The sequence below is a fragment of the Lissotriton vulgaris genome, chromosome 12 (assembly GCF_964263255.1).
Source record: "Lissotriton vulgaris chromosome 12, aLisVul1.2, whole genome shotgun sequence".
Lineage (NCBI taxonomy): Eukaryota > Metazoa > Chordata > Amphibia > Caudata > Salamandridae > Lissotriton > Lissotriton vulgaris.
Window position 1 is genome coordinate 162,571,894 of NC_141700.1, and position 23,154 is coordinate 162,595,047.

Below are 23,154 nucleotides of genomic sequence, written 5' to 3' on the forward strand. Positions count from 1 at the left end.
TGAGTTCGGCGTGTTTCCAGCTTTCAGGGAAGATGGCGGTGTCGAAGGAGGTGTTGATGATATCTCGCAGGTGGGGTGCGATGACAGCGTCGGCCTTGTTGAAGACGTGGTGAGGGCAGGGGTCGGTCGGTGATCCGGAGTGGATGGAGTTCATCGTGCGGATGGTGTCTTCGGTGCTGATCGGGGTCCAGGCGTGGAGGGTGGTGGTGGGGGGGGGTGGCTGGTCGGTCGTGGTGTGCGTTGGTTGGTTGTTTAAACTGCTGTGTATGTCCGTGATCTTGTTGTGGAAGTATGAGGCGAGGGAGTTGCAGAGGTCTTGCGATGGGGTGATGTCGTTGTTTCCTGCGCTGGGGTTGGAAAGCTCTTTCACGATACCCCCATAACAGTATCTAATGGTGTAAAACAGGGGTGTTCCCTTGCCCCAATCCGTTTTTGATTGTAAATAAATTATGTGGTTGCTCATCTGGATAGTCCAGACAGTGATGACCCTAAAATTGGATCATTGAATGTTTTTGCAGATGATACACTTTTGTTATCCAAAACCCCAGCAGGCCTTCTGGTCTTACTAAACGACTTTACTGACTTTTGCAGGCGGCATGGGTTGGAAATGAATGCAGCTAAAACAACATACATGTTGCTTAACCAATACCCTGCCCATAAGTCCAGCATTCATGTTGAGGGTGAATGATTAGAGCGAGGTACTTATTTTGAATATCTGGGTCTAAGTCTGACTTGTAATATGAAGTGGTCATCCCAGATTGATAAGGACACCCTAAAACTTCAACATCAGTCATCGGCCATTCTGGGAATGTTTAAAAGAACCCACTTTTGTGATATTTCACCAGCTATGGAAAGTTATAGAATTAAGGCACTCATCTCAGCACTTTATGGAGCTAAGCTGTGGGGAAAAGTGGAAATTAGCACCTTAGCCAGAGCAGAAAATAGATTTTTTGGGTCTCTCATTTGCCAAAGAGCACCACTCTCCTGCCCATGTACATCGATTTTGGCCATCGTCCAGTTGATTATGTAGTTAAATTTAGACGTCTTCTATACTGGTGTAGACTACAGTATACTAAGGAACTTGGTCCACATAGATCCGCACTGGAGACAGTCCTACAGCATAAAAAGTATCTATCAGTCTCATGGCTAGCATATGTAACAACTGCACTATATAGTTTGGGGTAAGAAGACCTCCTTCAAAGACCGCCTCGACAACAACGTACACGACAGCAAGGAGCTCTTCAACATTGTGAAGGAACTCTCCAACCCCAGCTCCAACACCAACGACATCCCGCCGTCTCAAACCCTGTGCGACTCCCTCGCAACCTTCTTCCACCGCAAGGTAGCAAACATCCACGACAGCTTCTACACCCAGACAGCCCCAACAGACAGCATCACAACAGACCCTCCGCACACCATCGACCACGTCCCCTTGCTAGCCTGGACCTGCGTGAGCGTCAATGACACCATCAAGACCATGAGCACAATCCACTCCTGCTCTCCGTCAGACCCATTCCCGCACCACGTCTTCAACAAAGCAAGCAGCTCCATTGCACCCCACCTGCGCAATGTCATCAATCTATCCCTCAAGACCGCGACCTTCCCAGAGAGCTGGAAACACGCCGAGATCAACGCCCTACCCAAAGAACCCATGGCAGACCCAAGAGACCCCAAGAGCTTCCGGGCCATCTCTCTGCTCCCCTTCCTGGCCAAGGTCATCGAGAAAATCATCAACAGACAGCTAACCTGATACCTCGAAGAGAACAGAATCCTGGACGCTTCCCAGTCGGGGTTCCGCAGCAACCAAAGCACTGAGACCGCCCTCATCGCCTCCACCAACGACATCAGGACCCTGCTAGACAACCGGGAGACTGCAGCACTCATACTCCTAGACCTCTTCGCCGCTTTTGACACCGTCTGCCACCGCACACTTCGCGCACGCCTCCAGGTCGCAGGGATCCGAGACAAGGCTCTTGAATGAACCACCTTCTTCCTCTCCGGCAGAACCCTGAGCGTCCACCTCCCCCATTCCATTCCGAAGCCTCCGAGATCATCTGCGGAGTACCCCAGGGATCCTCCCTCAGCCCGACACTGTTCAACATTTACATTGCCCCGCTCGCACACTTCCCCCTTGAGCACGACCCCAACATAATTTCCTACGATGATGATACTCATCTGATCCTCTCCCTCACCAAGAACCCCATCACTGCCAAAGTCAACCTCCACGAAGAAATGAAGGCCGTCGCCAACTGGATGAAGATCAGCCGTCTGAAGCTGAACTCGGACAAGACAGAGGTCCTCATCCTCGGCTCCAACCCGTCAGCCTGGGCCGACTCCTGGTGGCCAATGACAATGGGGGCAGCCCCGACCCCCACCGACCACGCATGCATCCTGGGAATCATCTTCGACTCAACGCCCTCAATGACCAAGCAAGTCAACGCCCTTTCCTCCTCCTGCTTCAACACCCTCCACATGCTCCGCAAGATCTACAGATGGATCCCGACAGATACAAGAAAGAGAGTCACCCAGTCCCTCGTCTACAGCAGACTTGACTACGAAAATGCCCTCTACGCGGGAGCCCCGACCAAGCTCATCAATTTGCTACAACGCATCCAAAGTGCCTCAGCACGACAGATCCTCGATGTACTACGACACGGCCACATCACCCCCCACCTGAGAAACCTGCACTGGCTCCCCTTCAACAAGAGGATATCCTTCAAGTTCCTCATCTACTCACACAAGGCACTCCACAAGACCGGCCCAGCCTACCTCAACAGACGGCTCTACTTCTACACCCCCAACCGCCAGCTACGCTCCGCCGACCTCTCACTCACCACCGTCCCGAAGAACAACCACTTGTGGGAGATCCTTCTCCCACCTCACCGCCAAGACATGAAACACCCTCCCACTGAGCCTACGACAGACCCAAAACCTGCTGACCTTAAGGAGGATTCTGAAGACCTGGCTGGTCGATCAGTAGCGGCCCCTCCCCAGCGCCTTGAGACCCTCGCGGGTATGTAGTGCGCTTAACAAATGACTGATTGATTGTAATTGGCCATCGGATGCACGATGGATCACAAAATCTATCCTTAAAAAAAAGGTGTAGGAATTTTATTTGGACAATGAACTATGGGAATGTGAGAATGCATCTATCACTGAACGATTTTTGAACCATAAGAATGTCTAAATGTTTAATCTGTTGAGCCTTTTTTAGGTTTTACCATATGTCAGAGCTCAAGACAGCCATATATCAAGTTTAGGTATGAAATCTTGCCAACTTAAAAATTCTGTATGAAGTGGGCCAAAGGCAATTTTGATCATGATTATTGCCCAGCTTGTAAAAGAGAATCGCTGGTGCAATCTAGGTTTTTTACTTTACATTCGTAAGATTTGTAAACCTGAATTAAAGATCCAGATAAATGGATCTGGATTTTTTTTTAATTCTTCGAAAGACAACAGTTAGCTCAAGTGGTTCTTACGGTCTTTCTTCAGACTATCACTCTTAGCTTTAGACAACAGTAATGTCCCTCTCTCTCTCTATTTTAAATATACACTCATGACTTTCCTAACACTCAGTCCTCAAAAAAAGAAATTCATATTTTATTTTTCCCGAAAGAACATAAGACCTTCAACCCTGACCTGCTAATGCAACTGAATATTACAGAATTCTCACCATCTCTCTCTCTCACATGGTAACCTCTATCGGAATATGTTTTCATCCCTCAGTATCTATCAGGTACATGCATAATTGGTGCCGTTTACGATTCCTTAATTGCGCCTGGAACTACGGAAATGTTTTATATCTTGGGGCCCCGGCAACAGTGACAAAAAAACTTCAGGTCACTCAAAACTGCGCCGCCCGCCTACTGTTTAATATCCCTCGCTGGCAGTCAGCGAGAACCGCCCTAAAGGAGCTTCACTGGCTTCCAGTAGCCTCAAGATCACTATTCAAGGCCATGTGCATCCTGCACAAATCCCTTCATCAAACTGGCCCGGCAGTACTGTACCCTCTAATACCGCCGTATGTGCCGCTTAGAACCCTACGTTCAGCTTCACTGCACCTGGCAACCAAAGTAAAAATCAAGAGAGCCCGATGGGGCGGCCGCTCTTTCACCTATTCAGCGGCGAAGGCATGGAACTCCCTACCCCTGTCCCTCAGGAAAAACAGCAACCTGATGTCATTTAGGAGAGAATTGAAAACCCATCTGTTCTCAAAAGCGCATTAATCTTTCCCTGCAGTCGCACACAGAATTCAGTCCCTAGCGCTGCGAGGCCTTCGGGTGGTTATGCGCTATATAAATGGAATTTTCAATTCAATTCAATTAAGGAATCGCAAACCGCAATGCATCAAGAAATCGCAAATGTTTTAGCGATTTCTTAATTTTCCTTATTTGCAATTCCTTAATTGCGAATCGCAAATAAGGGATCGCTTTACATTGATTCCTATGGGCCTAGAGGCCCATAGGAATCAATGGGAAGGCATTCTCATTTTGCGAATTAGCAATTAAGGAATCGCAAAATGAGAATGCAATTTCAAGGGTGCAGGGGGGGTCCAAAGGACCCCCCCTGCACCCCTGGAATGTCACGTAAGTACATTTTACTAACACACATGTCCCAAGGGCATGTGTGTGTGTAACATGTAAGTGTCTAAAATGCATTTATTTGCATTTTTGAAACTTTTTGCAAATTACCATGAAGGTTTACTTCATGGTAATTTTTCCCTTCAAAATTGCGAATTCGCAAATTAAAATTAATCATGCATAGCATTTAAGAAATCGCAAAATTATGATTTCTTAAATGCTATCGCAATTCGAGAAATCGCAAATAATAGCGAATTCTTAAATTGCGATACATGAAAAATAAATGATGCATCCCAAAAAGTGATTTTGGAATCACAAACGGCTGAATTTTGCAATTCGCACCGTTTGCGATTCCAAAATTGCTTGATGCATGTGCCCATATGATCTTTCACATAAACAAAATAAAAGTGGCAAATGTTCGTCCAAGAGCCCTGGAAAAAATCAAAGATTTTTCATCCCCAGATCTCTTAAAATCTGGAGCACACGCTTTAATCATGTCTCACTTCGGTGCTGTTCTAAAGGCATGCTGCAGACTCTCTTCCCCCTCAGCGTGGGTTTCTACTTTACTGCTCAACTTCTTTCCTCCTCCAAGTAGGCCTCTCACATCATCTCTATTCTCACTGATCAATGGTAGATACCTATTGAGGCAAGAATAAAGTTTACATTGGGCTGCCAAACCAACAGAGCAATTCATCTAAACTCCCCCCTCTACTTCTCAAACCAATCACTTTATCAGGGGGCTTGAGAGGATTGAGAAGTAAAGGTGATCTTCTGCTTGAAAGTTTGAGATTTGAAAAACGCATACCCAAAATCAATCTTTCTCTTGAACTGCTACTCCTCTGCAGAACTCCCTCCCAGCAGACATCCAGATTTATAATGGTCCTTATTTGTAAAGCACAAACATATTACCCCTTAAGGTTTCAAGGCCCTGGGGGGCGTCGGGAGATTAAGTGAGGTATTGCCCTGAGTCACATGGTGCTGAGCTGTGCTGTCACCGGCAATCGAACCCCACGCTCCTGAGTCAGCTGCTCTGGTGCTGCGCCACACCTCACCATCAGACCCACCTTACTATCATCCCAGCAGCACCTGATGACTCACTTCTAATCCATCTACCCAAAAATCACTAACCCCCAGATGCATCAAGCATCCATTTTGCGATTCCTTATTAGCGAAAAATAAGGAATCGCTAATAAGGAATAGCAAAATGCTATGCAAGAAGAAATCACTTTAAAAATAGTGATTTCTTAAAATTCCTTAATTGCGATTTGCAAATTGCGAGTCGCAAATAAGGAATACCTCCACATTCATTCCTATGGGCCTAGAGGCCCATAGGAATGAATGGGAAGACATTCTCAATTTGCGAATCGCAATTAGCGAATTGCAAAATGAGAATGCGATTTCAAGGGCGCAGGGGTGTCCAAAGGACACCCTGTTGCACCCCTGAAATTGATCTGTGCACATATGTTGCGCACACACATGCCCTTGGGGCATGTGTGTGCGCAACATAAAACTTTGAAAAATGCACTTTAGTGCATTTTTCAAACTTTTTACAAATTACCATGAAGTTGAACTTCATGGTAATTTGCAAGCCCTATTAGCGAAATCGCTATTTTTTAAACTCAAGGGTCAGATGTATCAAAGGGTTTTACCCATTCTGTGTCTATGGGATAATATGTTCATACATATGGCCCTTAATGCATTTCATTTAAGGAATCTCAATTTGAGATTCCTTAAATGCAAGTCATCGCAATTTAGCGAATTCTTAATTTGCGATTTTTTCATTTGGGATGATGCATCCCAAATGCCAAAATACCGGTCGCAAAGGGGCAGATTCTGAGAATCTGTCCCTTTGCGAGCGGTTTTTAGCTTCATGCATCTGGGCCTAGTTCACTACCTATTCTTTTCTACCCGATACTGCCAAGTCTGGAGCTGCTCTTCAATCCTGCTTTCTTACATGTCCTTGCCTCCTGATACTTCTCTTCAGTAATACATCAAGGGGGGACTAGGAGCTGATAATTAGGTCCAGCACCCATGCTCCTGAATAATCCTAGTAATGTGAAAGGGGGATGCTGCTCCTCCAGGAGAAAGAAAAAATGAAAGTAAAGCTGTCAGTGGGGACTTAAGAAGTGATCAGAAGTGAATGCCCTTTCACACCCAGGTGGGTGTCATGCTTCATCACTGGGCTGCCCCTCATCAGGCCGCACCCGAAATGCCCAAAGAGGAGGATCTTTATCAGAGATCTAGGGTGATGTGCTAGGTGATTGAAAATAGCCTAAGGGGAACCGAGGACTGTTTTAACCCCTTCGTTGCGGCAGCAATTCTGCCGCAGCGCTAGGGGGGGAGGAGGGCGAGCGGCGGCCGCATGCTCGTGACGGAGCCGCTCTGTCACGAGCCGCGGTTGAGCTGTGCTCGTGACGGAGCGGTTCCGTCATGGCCCTGCCCGCTCAATAGAACGTGCCGCGCAGGTGCGAAATCAGCGCCGCGCAGGCGTGGCGGCAGGGCCATGACGGAACCGCTCCGTCATGAGCACAGCTCAGCCGATGCTCATGACGGAACAGCTTCAAATGAGGCAGGGTCAACATGTTTAATGCCTTGTGGCCCAGCAGGATCCTGGGCCTTTCATCAGGACCGCTTGTTGATGCCTGCCCTGCAACTGATTGGGAGCAGAGAGTGTGCTGTGAAAGTGCCCAATCACAGTGTGTCTACTGTACCTGCCGCAGTTCAGGACGATCACGTGCCGACCCCATTTGAGTGGTAACAATGCCCCTTAGGTATGGCAGAGGGCCGCATTTAGCTGCGGAAACAAGTGGACCAAAGCGGTAACTGACCGGGGACCTACCCTCCTCTCACATCCTGTAGATTAGACAATTGTTAACATATACTGTGTGTGAAATGGCACTGCGAATATGAACACGGCATTAAACCCTGTGCATTTTTTATACTTATGTGATACTGGTTTCGATGTTATAATTTGAGGGATGCTGTATGCTTGATGAATGTTTGAGCTGTCACGTGTGGTTGAAATCCTGTAGTGTGGTTAACTGGCGTCCCAAGGGGAGATTCCAGAAACTGAATGCATCCAAAGGGAATTGAACCACTGGTGTGCCAGCACGAGCCGTCACAAAGGGGTAAAGGGAGGCGTTATGCCCCAGGGCCTGCACTATCTTGGGCCCCAACTTCCTCCACTCAAGCAAAATTTATTTTTAGACTTTAACTGCAAGCATGCCTACCATCTCTATTAATAACGAGACAACTCACGTGAACCGTCCACTAGATAGCACCGGCCACTGGAGGAAACAGAAGGAGCATCCAGAGGCCCTTGCTTTAAGTTTTGGCTGTGAGCCCCACACTAACATCTGACAGGCTGTTTCAAAGGCCTAGCTCTCAGGGAGCATGGCTTGGTTACTGAGGAAGGGAGCTGCCCCATACCAATGATGGGCAAAAGGAGTCTGGTTGATGCCTGGCTTTTCTTGAAAGTTATATACCATGATGAACATTCTGTCCTTTTTACTCTGGCCTTTATGATCTTCTGTGTTCCAGGGCGGTGGGTGAGGTTTCTCATTGTATTTCAGAATTAGGAATCAGAATTGAGACGTTGTACATGTTCAGAACATTTCACTGCCACCTTCTCCTGCTTATCAGCAGAGCAGTCTGCGCACAGACATGTGACTGTCTAGATTACTTACCGGTATTCTTCATTACTCCGATTTTTCATTCCTCCTCCGAGTACCCACTCGCTACGAACTATTGAAGACATATTTATGCTCCACCCCCAAATGATCACCCCTTCCCAAGCTCCTTTCCACAGTCCACCTATAAACTCCACTGCTTCCGATGGTACTCCCTGTATTTTTTCTTGTGCCCTTTTACAGTTTCTACTAATGGTGATTCAAAATTTGCAGTTGCACTTTTGTTTATTTAATGTTTGTTTGTAATTATTTCGGACTTTTATATTTTTGAGGCAGTTTAGTGGCCTCTCTTGATTTATTATCTTCAGGCAAGGTTATTATATGTCCCAGGTGCAATGGAGTCTTTCCAGTGCCCACCTGTCGAGATTCCCTTGCAGTGCTAGTCCTACTAGGAGGTCCTCATTGGCAGCAAGGCACGACCTTGTGCTGGAAAGGCAGTGATGTGGGAGCACGCTAGGATAAGCGCGCCAGCCTCATAGATGCCGGGGAAGGAGTGTGTGTGAGAGCTACTCCATTTGGTTAAGGTGGCAATCCAGTGCAGAGGTCTGGTTCGCAATCCATCCAGTGCAGTGGCCTGGTTCACGATCCAGTGCAGAGGCCTGGTTCGCGATCCAGTGCAGAGGCCTGGTTTGCGATCCAGTGCACAGGTCTGGTTCGCGATCCATTGCAGAGGCCTGGATCGCAATCCAATGCAGAGGCCTTGTTTGTGATCCAGTGCACAAGTCTGGTTCGTGATCCAGCAGAGAGACCTGGTTCGCGATCCAGGGCAGAGGCCTGGTTTGCGATCGAGTGCACAGGTCTGGTTCGCGATCCAGTGCAGAGGCCTGGTTTGCCATCCAATGCAGAGGCCTGGTTTGCGATCCAGTGCACAGGTCTGGTTTGGGATCCAATGCAGAGGCCTGGTTCGTGATCCAGTGCAGAGGCCTGGTTAGCCTTCCAGTGCAGTGGCCTGGTTAGCAATCCATTGCAGAGGCCTGGTTCGTGATCTAGTGCAGAGGCCTGGTTTGTGATCCAGTGCAGAGGCCTGGTTCGTGATCTAGTGCAGAGGCCTGGTTAGCGATCCAGTGCAGAGGCCTGGTTCGTGATCCAGTGCAAAGGCCTGGTTCGTGATCCAGTGCAGAGGCCTGGTTAGCGATCCAGTGCAGAGGCCTGGTTCGTGATCCAGTGCAGAGGCCTGGTTTGTGATCCAGTGCAGAGGCCTGGTTAGCAATCCAGTGCAGAGGCCTGGTTTGCGATCCAGTGCGGAGGCTTGGTTCGCGATCCAGTGCAGAGGCCTGGTTCGTGATCTAGTGCAGAGGCCTGGTTAGTGATCTAGTGCAGAGTCCTGGTTCGTGATCCAGGGCAGAGGCCTGGTTCGCGATCCAGTGCAGAGGCCTGGTTAGCGATCCAGTGCAGAGGCCTGGTTCGTGATCCAGTGCAGAGGCCTGGTTCGCGATCCAGTGCAGAGGCCTGGTTCGTGATCCAGTGCAGAGGCCTGGTTAGCGATCCAGTGCAAAGGCCTGGTTCTTGATTCAGTGCAGAGGTCTGGTTCGCGATTCAGTGCAGAGGCCTGGTTCACGATCCAGTGCAGAGGCCTGGTTCGTGATACAGTGCAGAGGCCTGTTAGCGATCCAGTGCAGAGGCCTGTTAGCGATCCAGTGCAGAGGCCTGGTTCGTGATACAGTGCAGAGGCCTGTTAGCGATCCAGTGCAGAGGCCTGGTTCGTGATCCAGTGCAGACGCCTGGTTCACGATCCAGTGCACAGGCCAGGTTTGCGATCCAGTGCACAGGCCTGGTTCTCAATCCAGTGCAGAAGCCTGTTAGCGATCCAGTGCAGAGGCCTGGTTCGCGATCCAGTGCAGCGGACTTGTTGTGTTGTGTTGAATCGAGAGGAGCTGAATGCTCTCTTACATGCGTGTATATGTACTGCTCAGGGGCCTGTTTATCAGAGTATATATTGGTAAAGCGCGGGATTAGGTGTTTTGGATGGCTGTTTCCCCTGCTGCGCCTTCTTCTGTTAAATTGGGGAGAGATGTGCTTTGGTGTTTTTACGATATCGGGCATAGCTCCGTGGAAGCCTTTAATTTCACTGATAGTGAGTATCCTGAGCTGTACAATGATGGTGCAGTGGCTTGCATATTTTGTTTAAGGGGGAAGAATGCGTCCAGTCATATTGATGACAGGATGATGGTGGTGCAGGGGCACGCATTGACCTCTTTAATTCTTGTTTAATTGCCTCTCTAATGCTGAATCCCGTGGATTCGGGGAGAGCGTGTCCTGCCATGTTGTGGAATCACCATAGAATGGGGAAGGAGGAGGCGGGAGACAGGCCAAAACTAGGCAGCCTTGGTATTCAGCATCCCCTGCATTCGGCAGCGCTGGGCTCCTAAGAAAACCTGTGGGGCCCCGCCCTTACGTTTTGTACAAATTAAGCACTGGTTGTAGCCAAAGCCCCAAAAGTGCGAAATAGATCTGCCTTGCGGATTATTATTACATTTGACAGTAGTTAGAATTGTGTGCATGTTTGTGGTACTTTTAGTGCAAACCTAGCCAAAAGGCAGCAGAGGACTGTATAGGCAGTGCCCGATTAAACCTTGTCGAAACCCTACCAACCAAGAATTTTAATAAACCAATTATATTACACGTCCGTAGTTTGCATCTGTGTTTTTTTACTATCTGACAGCTGCCAGAAGATGAGCTTTAAAGAGACAAACTGTTCTGTGAATCTGATGTCTCTGGTTTATGTACTTTAAGTTGTTAAAGGGTACATTACATTAATAGCTTATTTTCTCTGTAGAGTCTTTAATGTAAAGTTTTCTTTTTCTTTGAGTTGATTAATTTTTTCTAACTTTTGGAAACAATTTAAAAAAGCTTGATTGTAATTTTCTTTCAAGATGAAATCAATATTATTTTGATCCATTGCCACGGGGCTCCTAAAAGGAGAGGGGCCCATAGTCCGGTGTCTACTTTGCCTATTTGATAATCCGGAACTGTGTATAGGCGATTAGCTCCCCCCTATAAAACACTTACTTAAAGATCTTAAATGCGAGCTTAAAAAACTCTGGAAGAATCCATGCAAGAAATGCAAAGTCATCCTCAGTCTCGCAGCTGTCAATACCCTTCCGCATAAATGAAGAGCTCTGTCCCAGGAGGCTTTGCAAGAAGCTGGAATGAACTGCTAGAAAACACAAGCAGGCTCGCACGCGCCCATAAAACCCCACACGGTGATTGATGGGCTGAAGGGCTGAACGATTCAGTTTGATGGACTGCGAGAGGCGGGACCCACTAAACAGCACGCCATAAAATTGACAGGCACTCTGACGTGGGCCGCATTTCATGGTCTGCACGGGTTAGTGAGGCGCACTGACTTTTCAGATTTCGTAGAGTAACTGTTGTAAATAACGCCAGGTAGTCCATATGCTTTCTTGATGCTCCTTTATTCAGGTAAGATGTTAGGTAAGATTTATAAAGGGGAAACCCCACCAGGAGTGGCCTCCTGCCACTCAGCCCACATTCAACTGCCAGACATCCACACAGAACATTCTAACAGGCTCTTGCATCACACATTCTAAGCTGGGCAGCAGGGACAAGTATAACAGTAACCAGCTGTGATTTACAGTGACTTTTGGACTGACTAACTAGATCAAGTCGATGTCCTTTTTGCAGTGGTCAATTTGCGCGAATATTATTTTTACACTGATATAAAATTGCACGAGCATCAGGGCAAGCTATGTAATCAAGAAATATTGGTGCAGAATTGCCCTAGCCTCGGTGCAGTCTATCCAATCCAGAAATGTTGGTGCAGAACTCTTGACAGTGAAATCTATAAGTCAACAAGTAAATGGAGGCTTAAGGAAAGTTCCTTTGCTCCTCACTCTGCTTAGTCCCCAATTTTCACTGGTTTAAGTGCTCTTCGTGTCTCTATTGATCGTTGTCAAGTGAGGAGAGGATCTTGTATATTTTACAAGAAGAAAGGTAAGGGGGGACCGCTCGGCCCCCCGCACGTATGGCGGGGCACAAGACCTCCCCTTCCCCTGCACCCTCGGTGGTGGGGCGTACCCCTTTGCCACGTCTTTACCGCATCGCTGCTGCGGTGATTTTTGCGCTGTGCTGGCCCTTTGTGTACTACATTGTTCATGACGAGCTCAGCTCGTCATCAGCACACGCCACCCGTGGGTGATGACGAGCTGAGCTCGTCATCAGCATCGAAAGGGTTAATGACGCGGCGGGCGCGCCTCACCATCGATTGGTGCCGGCTCCCGCGTTGATCCAGAAGCAATCGGATTGCTTCCGGGTCAAATGGGAGGGGAGCTAGGGGGGGTGGACCAGTGGGAACTGGCCTGCCCCCATTGAGGTGAAAAGGCCGGGAGAGTGCGGGAGGCGCCCTCTTGTCACTGCGCTCTCCAGGCCTGCTCCGTGCCCCCAAGGGGCGGAATAATCTTTTTCTTTTCTTTGCTTGCAGGTCGGGAACATCCTTCGTGCAGAGCCGCCATCGGAGCTCCGCATCACGCCGACTGCCCCGTGAGATTCATCGGCACATCTCGATCGCATCGCCGGGGGGTAGCAGCTGCGAGCACAGAGCGAGACGGAGAGCTCTACACGCATCAGCGAGCGCTGGGAAGGTGCTCTCGTTGCACCATTGTTTTTCGCCCGCATTACGGTGAAGTTTGGCGGGCTTTGGGGGATTGTAGTGCATTTACGGGCCCGATTCGAGGGAGCAGTCCCGTTTCAGATTCATCATTTAAAGAGGCTCTGTACCCTAAATTGCTAGCACTGTGTTGTGAGAGCAAGTGTACTGGTTAAATGGCTAGCGCTGTGTTTTTTCAAAGCACGTGGACTGGATAAATTGCAGAGGCACAGAAAATGGTTGCAAAGATCATGATGGCCAGGGCTGGCGGGGGGGTGCCAAGCGCACCTATTTCTCCTCAAGCAACATGTTCGGGCAGCGAAGCTGGGAAAGACAAGATTGTTGAACAAACCGCTGAAAGTGGTAAGGAGGTGGCATGGTCGGTACTAGGGGAAGGTACAATACCCTCCAGGAGGGAAAATCTGGCCCAGCATATTACACAAGGAGTGAAGGAGTTGATCTGGGCCCGCAAATATGTCAATATGTTTTCCTTGCCAGTTGATAACAGGGAAATGGAGTATACTAAGACGCAGAAGGACTGGATGTTGCCGGGGCCAAATGGCAAGATTCAGGTTAGAGGAGCCACTGATTAATTGGATTAGAGCCTTTTCTGTGTTTATGGCGATCACAGCCGAGCGTTCCCCAAATTTGCAGGCAGAGATGGCATGTTACCAGAGTAGAAATACAACTTTCAGTGACAAGTATGGAGGGGATGGGTGGAAGGAGTATGACATGACCTTCAGGTAAGCAAAAGAGTTTGACCAAACATTATCCTGGGATAGGGTTGATTCTATTTCATGGTATGGCCAGTTTACGGCCGGGCAACCAGGGAGTGCGGGCCCAAGCTGGAACAAAGGCTATCCCTCCAAACCCCAGCAGCCCTTTCGGCCAACACAAGGGGGTGACACGGCTGGTAAGGTGAGGACCAGTGGGGAGCGAAAAGGGGTGTGCTGGGATTTTAACAAACGTACATGCACCAGGGCAGAAGACACTTGTAACTTCAAGCACGCATTTTACATAAGGGGGCGTCACCATTCTTGAATGGGGTCGCCCAGGGGGAGGGGCCAATGGTCTCTCCTAGAACTCCAGGGGCGGGATATCCGTTTGGTTGGATGGGTGCGGGAGAAGGGGGAGTCACGCTTTCTTTGGGCTGGTTAGCCACCCCGCACGTACACTATGACGTCATTAAACGGCGCAGAGTGAAAGGGCCCCCTTTTGATTAATGGAGTTCATGGAGCGTACGGGGGTAACCGGGAGGGGGGAAGTACTCTCCCGGTAAACGGGCCCCCTGTGCATTCGCACTCATACGTGAGGGCATAGTTGGTTAATAAGGATTTGACACCGGTTAGTGACCTTGCCGTAGGCCCAAAATGCTAGGATATGCAAAATTCATACGTAGGATGTTAGATTCGGGTAGGAAACACGCTGTATTAGACATTTGTTAAGGTTAGCCCTTTGATACCGGTCTAAATTGCTTGTAATCTAATGTCAGAATTTTGCATAATAATGATTGTGTAAATATTGTTTATTTCAACACATTTTTATTTGTTTTCATGTTTTAATAAATACGGCCGGGGGGTGGTGAGACCCCCTGCCTTCCAAAGAAAACTCCTTGCATGTCTAATTGCTTTTGTTGCATGTTTATCTAGGTTCCTGATCGATACTGTGACCTTATGCCCCTATTCGGCATAAATCCATTTATTCCCTATATTGGCATAACCGTTCAAGTGCGATATTCAGAAAGTCATCTATGGCCTCACACGAACAGAGCCACATTCCAGAATAGTTCTCTGCCACTTCCTTTGCAACCAATTAGTGCAATGACAGAGCAGAAGTCACTATCTGATATTCCTAGATTAACACTCCGAGTTCTTCAACAAGATAAAAACTCAGCAAACCTGGAAATCCCCGCTTGCTGTGTTTTGATTAGTAATGGAACTCTAATGAGCAACTGATAGCTATCACTTCCTAGTGACATCTTTAATTGACGTCTTATGTCCAACAAACTTGCGTCAAACCAGGCACCTGTCAGGTATAAATATTACCAACGTTGCCTTAAGCAATTGCCTGTTGCTAGCTGTCTGCTGCTGCCCCCGCTGTTAGCTGAAGCTAGCACCCTGTTGCTGCAGCCTGCTGCCCATCGCCCGAAGCTGCTGATACCATTATCGCTGCTAAAGCGCGAACGATGGTGTGGTGTAACTAGGAGCTGAACAGCCGTCCCTCTGCGAAGACATCCAGCAGAAGCCAGCTGCCCGCGGACGCTGTCCCCCCTCCTTCTCCTCGACGCGCTGAAGAGAGACGCTGCCTTTCTCGTGCAGAGAAATCCAGCTCCAGTGTTTCTAGTCTGCCCTCGCGGGTGACTGGGATACCGAGTTCCTCCTGAAGGAGATACCAGACCTCCATCATTCTATTCAGAGGTATGGTGTTGACTAAACCCTTATTGAGAACTCTTGAAGCAAACCTTGGCAAAACCAACTTAACTTGAAGCTACTTACTTACTCCCCTTCCACGTGTTAGGCTTAGGTCAGGCACACTGGGGTAGGCTTAGTTAGAAGCACCAGTTGAGTATTTTAGCCTAATGTATATATGAATGTATATATGTTTTATTACTTTTAAACCATTGTATGGCTAAGAAACCATATCAATGCTTTTACAGTATTATTTCGCAATACTTATCTTACTGTACGTACTTTTTATGATAACAAGTCTTGCAATTGTGGCAATACATTTCTCTTGTACGAGAAGAAAGACTGTTCAATAAATGTTAACCCTTTATTGACAAACGCACGTCTCTCTATTCTCTACATATCGTGAAAGTAAACTGCACTAACCTGACTGAGTGAAATACATGTCTATTGTTTCACACGACCCTAGAGATTGACTCTTGATCTGAGGAGCAAAGTTGTCATGTTGCACGGTTGTTGGAAAGCTGAATCCCTTCTTGTCTGTGCCAGGGAAGCTGATCACTTCCCATGCTGAGAAGAAAGTTTCCAGTGACCTCTGAGCTAGTTGGTAACACACCCAATTAAGTCTAGCATAGTCAGTGGAGACCTGGAAGATCCGCACTTCTACGTCGATACTACTGTTTATGTTATTCCAATGCGCAGGGCCTAGTGGGAAACTAGGAACTACACTACATGGCGCCCAACGTTTGGTAAGGCGATAAACTAACGCAAGACGCTAGAGTAACTCAGTCGTGCATATTTCACACAGACCCCTTTCTCCCGTAAATACTCCAATAGACGTCTGGAGTGGGTGAAAGGTTAAAATCCGCCCGAACTCAGTAGGAAGAGATTCCTATGTAAAGCTCTGGTTTATTCAACGTTGAAGGATACAGTGTTCCAAAATATTGTGCACCTAATCTTTGTCTCCTTGGAGACCTACTCTGCAAACCTTGCATTTATACAATGCCAGGAGAAAACGGAACCACTGGGGCCGCAGCAGATGCGACTCAGCAAGGTCCCGAATACACAGACCCGGGTGCAATTATCATCCCGGTCCACTTAAGAAAATCTATAACTTTAAAACTTATAGAGAACGGACTGACACCACAAGGTGGTACAGTAATTTTCGTGATAGAGGCTCACGAATATCGGCAGACAGAGTTATTCTATTCATGGATAAACTTTCCAGCGGCAAACGCTAGAACAAAAGAGTTTCAATATTACAAAATGGAGGAACCTCCGGAAGAGTACGCTCCTTTCGAGGAGATTGAAATTCCACTAAAATTCTAAGAGCACCTGCTCTGGTTTAATGGCGCCCTAAAACATAATGATCACATTACCAGGCTCGGTCCACTAAGTAGACCAGGAGCAACGTGGCCGGTTCTAGCCAGCTACACACCACATCCGGACATTGTAAAAATGTCAAAGGAAGAGCTGTTAGTACAGCTAAAAACACTAATTAAAATACATAGGCAATTAGTCCAATATGTAATGCGGACTGCAACAGTCCAACCAGCTGTTAATGTACCACAGCTGACCCCTCATCAGGGGAACACTAATAAAATTACACCACAGAACATACAGTCATGTCTTGGTAAAACACCCGTAAAACGGGAACAAATTCCTTTCTGGTTAGCACAGAAAATCACTCAAATAGAGGCAGTATTTCCTGATACTACCCCTATTGAGAAACACAGAATCTTGACCATCTGCCTTCCTATAGGAATATCACCACACGTGGAGGACTGCGACACTTGGGGTACAGTCTTTGCTTCCATTTACACAAAAACACACGGTGTTCCGTCCATGGCGGTAATACCAGAAGTGCTAAAACAGATTCAAAATGAATACGGTCCAGAGCCCGCTTTAAATCTAGGCATGAAATTACTGAAAGACTCCAAGCAGGTCTCGGCTATATTATTAGCCAACATAAAGGGAGCAGCAGCATCTGTGGTGATCCGCCAGAAGTTGAAGGAAACAGATATAAAAGATCCAATTGAGCTTGCCAAAATCATAGAAAAATGCTATGAAGAATTAGGTAGAGACAGCTTGGGTGGGAAACCGGTAAAGCCCCAACTACTCGAAAATCCTGAAAAATTATTTATTAAAAATAATTCAAATACTCCTAAAAAGAGCTGGGATGGAAATAAACAATCCACTCCCAAGGAAAAAGTTTTCCAGTCCAGAGGAAAGTCTCCTCGACGGAGGGAAAGAACTCCGACTCGAGAACACCAGTCTCCCCAGAGGGAGCCCTCTGAGAAAAGATATAGCCTTAGAAATAGGGATAATCTGAAAAAACCTGATAGATATCAAAGTATTGATACACGTCCCTCTCGATCTTTTCCACAGAAATCGGAAAGAAGAGGACGGTCAGACCCAGGAGAGCACACCAAGTCCAAAGACAAGGAACCTGCTCAGAGTAAAAAATCTCAATTTTCAAAAAAGAAGGTAGCCAGTATTAGAGTAATCAACCATGCCGAGAATACTGAGGACACAGTTGAAAAACGGGGAGTGGGCATTGACAATGTTGGACAGTGCAGCAGAAATCAGTATAGCACACAAGATCTTGATGAGTCATCTGGAGACAGTGGACACGAATGAATACATTCAGGTTGAAACTGCCGACACCAGACTTAGCGAGCCCCATAAAATATACGAAATAACATTGCGTATAGAGGGTGATAAGACTAGGAAAATAAGAGGTCTATTTTGGGATAAGCTCTCAAAAGGCTATGATATTCTGTTAGCTGAAAAAGATTGGCCCCCAGAGTTTGTCAGGGAGTGCCCTCGTGGCGAAGAAGTGATTATGCCTGCCGTCTCGAATCACATTCCGATCCACAAAAAATATACATATGCAAGGAAATGGGCAGTAGCCCAGGCACCTGCATTGTATAAAAATCATGTAGGATGGGATGAGGACTCTCCTCCTCACAAAATCCAGTTAAAAAGTGAACCAACTGCCCAACGGCAGTATCCCATTAAGCAAGAAGCTAAAAAACAGGTCAGGGAGATCTTAGATCAACTTGAATACCAGGGGGTGATTGAAACATGCACCTCTCAAATGAACAATCCTTTGTTTCCTGTCTCCAAGCCAGACAATTCATATTGTCTAGTTTTGGACTAAAGACACCTTAATACATGTTGTAAAACTTATGCAGTACAAAACTCGCATAGTGCAGCCCTAATGAATAACATAGTTAGGAAAAAATATAAAACGACATTAGACATATCTAATGGTTTCTTTTGTCAAAACATTGCACCGGAAAGCAGATATTTGACCGCTTTCTCAGCATTTGGATCGCAGAAAAAATTCTGTCGACTCCCACAGGGGTTCAAGAACAGCCCAGGACTATTCTCAGCTACAGTAACAGAGTTACTACAAATCTATGATGATGAGGCATTATCTTAGGTAGATGATATCTATCTCACAGACAACGACTTGGATACTCACTTGAAAAGAGTGAACACCATTATACTTGGGTTCGCAGCAGAGGGTTACAAATTCAACTTTAAAAAGTCCCGAATTGCCCATCTGACAGTACTATTTTTAGGGTACGAGTTATCAAGTGAAGGGAAAAGCCTAGCGGACAACTTCTTAGAGAAGTGCGCTGTACTCCAAGCTCCATAAACGCTGAAGAATTTACAATCCATTCTAAGTTTTCTGAATTTCGGAAGAACTTACATTCTAAATTACGCAGAGAGGGTTAAACCTCTCTACGAACTAATTAAACCTGATTTTAAACAAATCAATTGGACTCAAAAACACACAGAAATTTTGAGATCACTGCAAACAGACATGTTAGCTAAAACAAAATTAGATACACGTGACAACACACGTGATCTTGTAATCCGAGTCATCCCAGGAAGATGCGGATTCACGTACCTAACCTCTAATGAGGGAGAAAAGGTACCAATTTCAATTAAATCTCACTTGTACACACAAGTAGAAAAAACATTCAGTCACACAGAAAGAACTGTGAAAGCAGTGCAAATCGCATTAGCAAATGAACGAGAACTAGCACACGGCAAACGGATTAATATCCTTACAGCGGAATCCGCCTTTGAAGCGCTATTCAGCCCAGTAAACCTGCCTACAGTGTCACTGGATCCGAAATGGATACAGTGTATAGATTCTCTAGGAGCGGAAGATGTGAAATACTATTTCGCCCCGCAATTCGAAGAACTGAATGATTTAGAATACGAAGAAGAATATCCTCTGCCAATCGAAATTCTGCCTCTCCCACAATATGCCTGTATAATCTATACAGATGGATTTGTACAGCATTTCAACGTAGAGAGAAAATCCTACGATGCAGCATGTGCGATCATTAAAGGTCGTTGGCTGTGCGGTAAATTCAGACAGAAAGTAACAAAAACTGAATCTGTAAGAAACTGTTCGGTTCAGAGAACTGAAATCAGATGTTTGAAGATGGCGCTCGAAAATGCAGAACGTGAATTCCCGACACTTATCGTGTGCGATTCTCATTTTTGCGTCAACTCTTACAACAATAAACTGCAGAGGTGGATTGAAAACGACTACAAAGATGACACAGGTGCCACAATAAAGCATAAATTGCTCTGGAAACAGGTAGCTCTTTACACAAAGAACTACAAAAGACTCACGTGATTCACGCACAGAGTCTTCAACGTGATGGCGTTCACGTTGCAGGGAATTCATTGGCTAACACAGCCACAGCGGAAGCAACTAACCCGGCTTCCGTAGCCACAAAAAAGCGTACAAAAAAATACATAGACGGGGAAACCATGCTGGCAGTAAAAACGACCGTAAAAGGCGACTGTGCAGCACTACCCGTGAACTATCCACTCAATTATGCATACGTAATCGATGCAAACTCCGTTCCTTTTGCTCGAATCCCTGGAGTGGGGGACAGAGTAATTCCAAACACGAACAGGAGAATATTTTTAATAGCAGACGCACACATGGGTTTGGGTCCTAGGCACAGAGAGATCAAGGAATCACTGACTGAATTACAATCAGTATACTGGTGGCCGGGAATGAGTGTAGAACACCAAATATATGCAAACAACTGTGAAAACTGCAATAGGGATCGCAGTAGTGAACCATGCTACCGGCTACCAATCAGGAAAAGCGTAACGCTGCCTACACCCCATCCTGTGTCCTATTAAACAGTTAAGGCTAAACACACTTAAAAAATAAGGCCTCCAGCGCTCGGCTGACGCTAGAACGGTTATAAAAGATTTGCGAGTCTTTATCGGCACATACGCAATTACCACGTTCCATTCTGACCAGGGTCCTGCTTTTAGCTCTCGAGCTTATAAGGAGGCCATGGCTAGCATGGGAATTGGGTTGCGGTATTCTTGTCCGTCGCACCCCGAAGGGAATAGTGTGGTAGAAAGAAAAAATCGTGACATAAAGCAATCTATAACAGCGAAGGTATTAGGTTCAGGCGCTGGGTGGGTCAAACATTTAATGAGTGTCCAGACTAGTCTTAATAACTTGCCAAGAAATTCTCTAAAAGGTTTCAGCCCATACGAACTATTGTTCGGAATTAGAATGAACATTCAGGACCTCGATAGTCAAATGTCAGTGGTACAAGAAAAAACAACAGACTTTGACATCAAAGATCGTTTGGCTGTTTTACAGGAACTGAATGAAACAAGAAAATCCTTAAGCAACATAAAGTTAAAGCAACAGCCAGGTACCACTGACGAGGCACCACAAGCAACAGCCCCAGCAAGGCCTGTCTGGATTCCAAAGATTGGGGATCTAGTCAGAGAAAAGATCGCGGTGAAGAAGGAATTTGGGCCTTCTTACAGAAAAGCAGTACCTGTCTTGGCAGTCACCGGAACAAGATCAGTTGTGCTACCGCCCCTTGCTGGTAAAAAGGAGAACAGAGTCGTGTCCATCGACCTGGTAAAACCACAAGCATGTGGCCTATAATCAACAGTAGGCCCAGTGGACTCCCAAGAAACAACAGAATACCCAAACTTGCAACAATCCAAGAGGTTCAAACTGAAAGACTAATCACATTCGATCAGCCTGCAGTGCACAATGAAGGACTATGCAATAATGCCATGGAACTCGTGCCTCTTGAGACACAGATTGAAACAGTTCGTCAAGAAACAACACCAGTCTACACTAATGTGGCATCAGAAAGTGCTACGGAGAGACAGATTGAAAGAACAATCCCATCAATTGACAGAACTGCTTCTGGTTATTTCATCAACTTCGACAACTTCTCTGAAGATCAAAATGACCCCGAAGTGATGCCAGAAACAAAAAAAGACTTTTAAAGAAAAAGCAACGGAACTCTTTCATCAACTGAAGGAAATCTACCTTGTTTCCCCATGGTTAGAGTTCTGGTTCGGTCTAGGTGTATTTTTCCTCCTGCTTTGGCTCATCATGGTACTTTGTTTGGGAAAATTCATTGAGGGAAAATATAGTACAATGGACACAGCAAGTCAGAACATCAACCTAGTCCTGAAACCACAGAGATCATCCCATGTGAAGAAAAGAGAACTGTCAACAGTAAATGTCACAGCAATTCCAATACCTGGTGGGGTAGTATGGGAGAAAACTGACTATGAGATATATGGTCCGGTCGAAATCCTGAAGTATCCTCATCAACTGAAGGTTTCCTTAAGTGACTTTGTAAAACCGAGTACATTCTCTGATGATTGGGACTTTAACAGTATTAATGACATGATGTCTGATTTAGTAATGTCAGCTAGATTCACAGATCATGATTATTTACAAGGTTCATCTAGTTATGAGCAGTTATTCTGTTACACACACTATGGTGATCACTATTTGCATAAATCTGCACAGCCTAGAAATGTTTTTATGTATAATCAATGGGAACATTGTGCTACACCACCAAAAAGCAGTTCTAAAGCATTTTTTGAGAAATTCAAATACTTCTCAGGGTTTAACATCAGTGATGCAGAAACGTTTTATTACAAACTGTTAGATAAAACAGGAATGAAAACAATGCTGACAAATTCTAAATTTATATATTCAGAAGCATTTTATGACAAAATGATGACATTTGGTTTTGATTATTGGAAAAGTAATATTGAAACGAAAACAATTTGGGGTACAAAAGATTGGCAGGTACAAGGCATTGAAGCACTATTTAGAACCTGCATGATACCAGAACAAATGTTGTTTTTAAATGACACGATACACCAAACATCCTGTCTTGGCCTAGCTAAGATCAAAGACCTTAAAAAAACGTCTATACCAAAGCCAATACCTGAAAATGCAACTGCAGATATTGAGTTAGACGTGTCACAAATTTTACATTTTAACAGAACACATCCTGATTGGAAAAAGTGGTTAATCTGGCCTACTGACACAAACAGCTGTCAAGATAGATTCCTGAATAAAACACAGGGGTTAACAATGACCAGACTAGACCCGAGATACTCCCAGAGACAACATCCAGGGATAATAACAACATACAGTGTAGGGAAACTCTGCCTTGAATGGCTAACATCATCCACACTGGCTGAAATTAAGCAACACCTGTCTTTACTAAAAGATGGTGCTGATTTGCGCGATTTCATTCTTGGACCACGCAAACAGCGTCAAAAGCGTTTCATAGCGACCAGTATCTATGCTGCTTACAACGAGGCTTGGAAAGTCAAACAAATTGAAACAGCTGAAAAAATACGAGAAATTGATCGTATTAATTTGGAAAAATCACTTTCTGTAGTAGACAATGGGTTAATGACTCTGTCTTCCAGAATATATTCGTTGGACAATATTGTATCCTCTGCCTTTGATGTGATAGAAAGAGACTTGCTAATGTTACAACATGGCCAATCTCAATTACGTTCTATTGTACAAT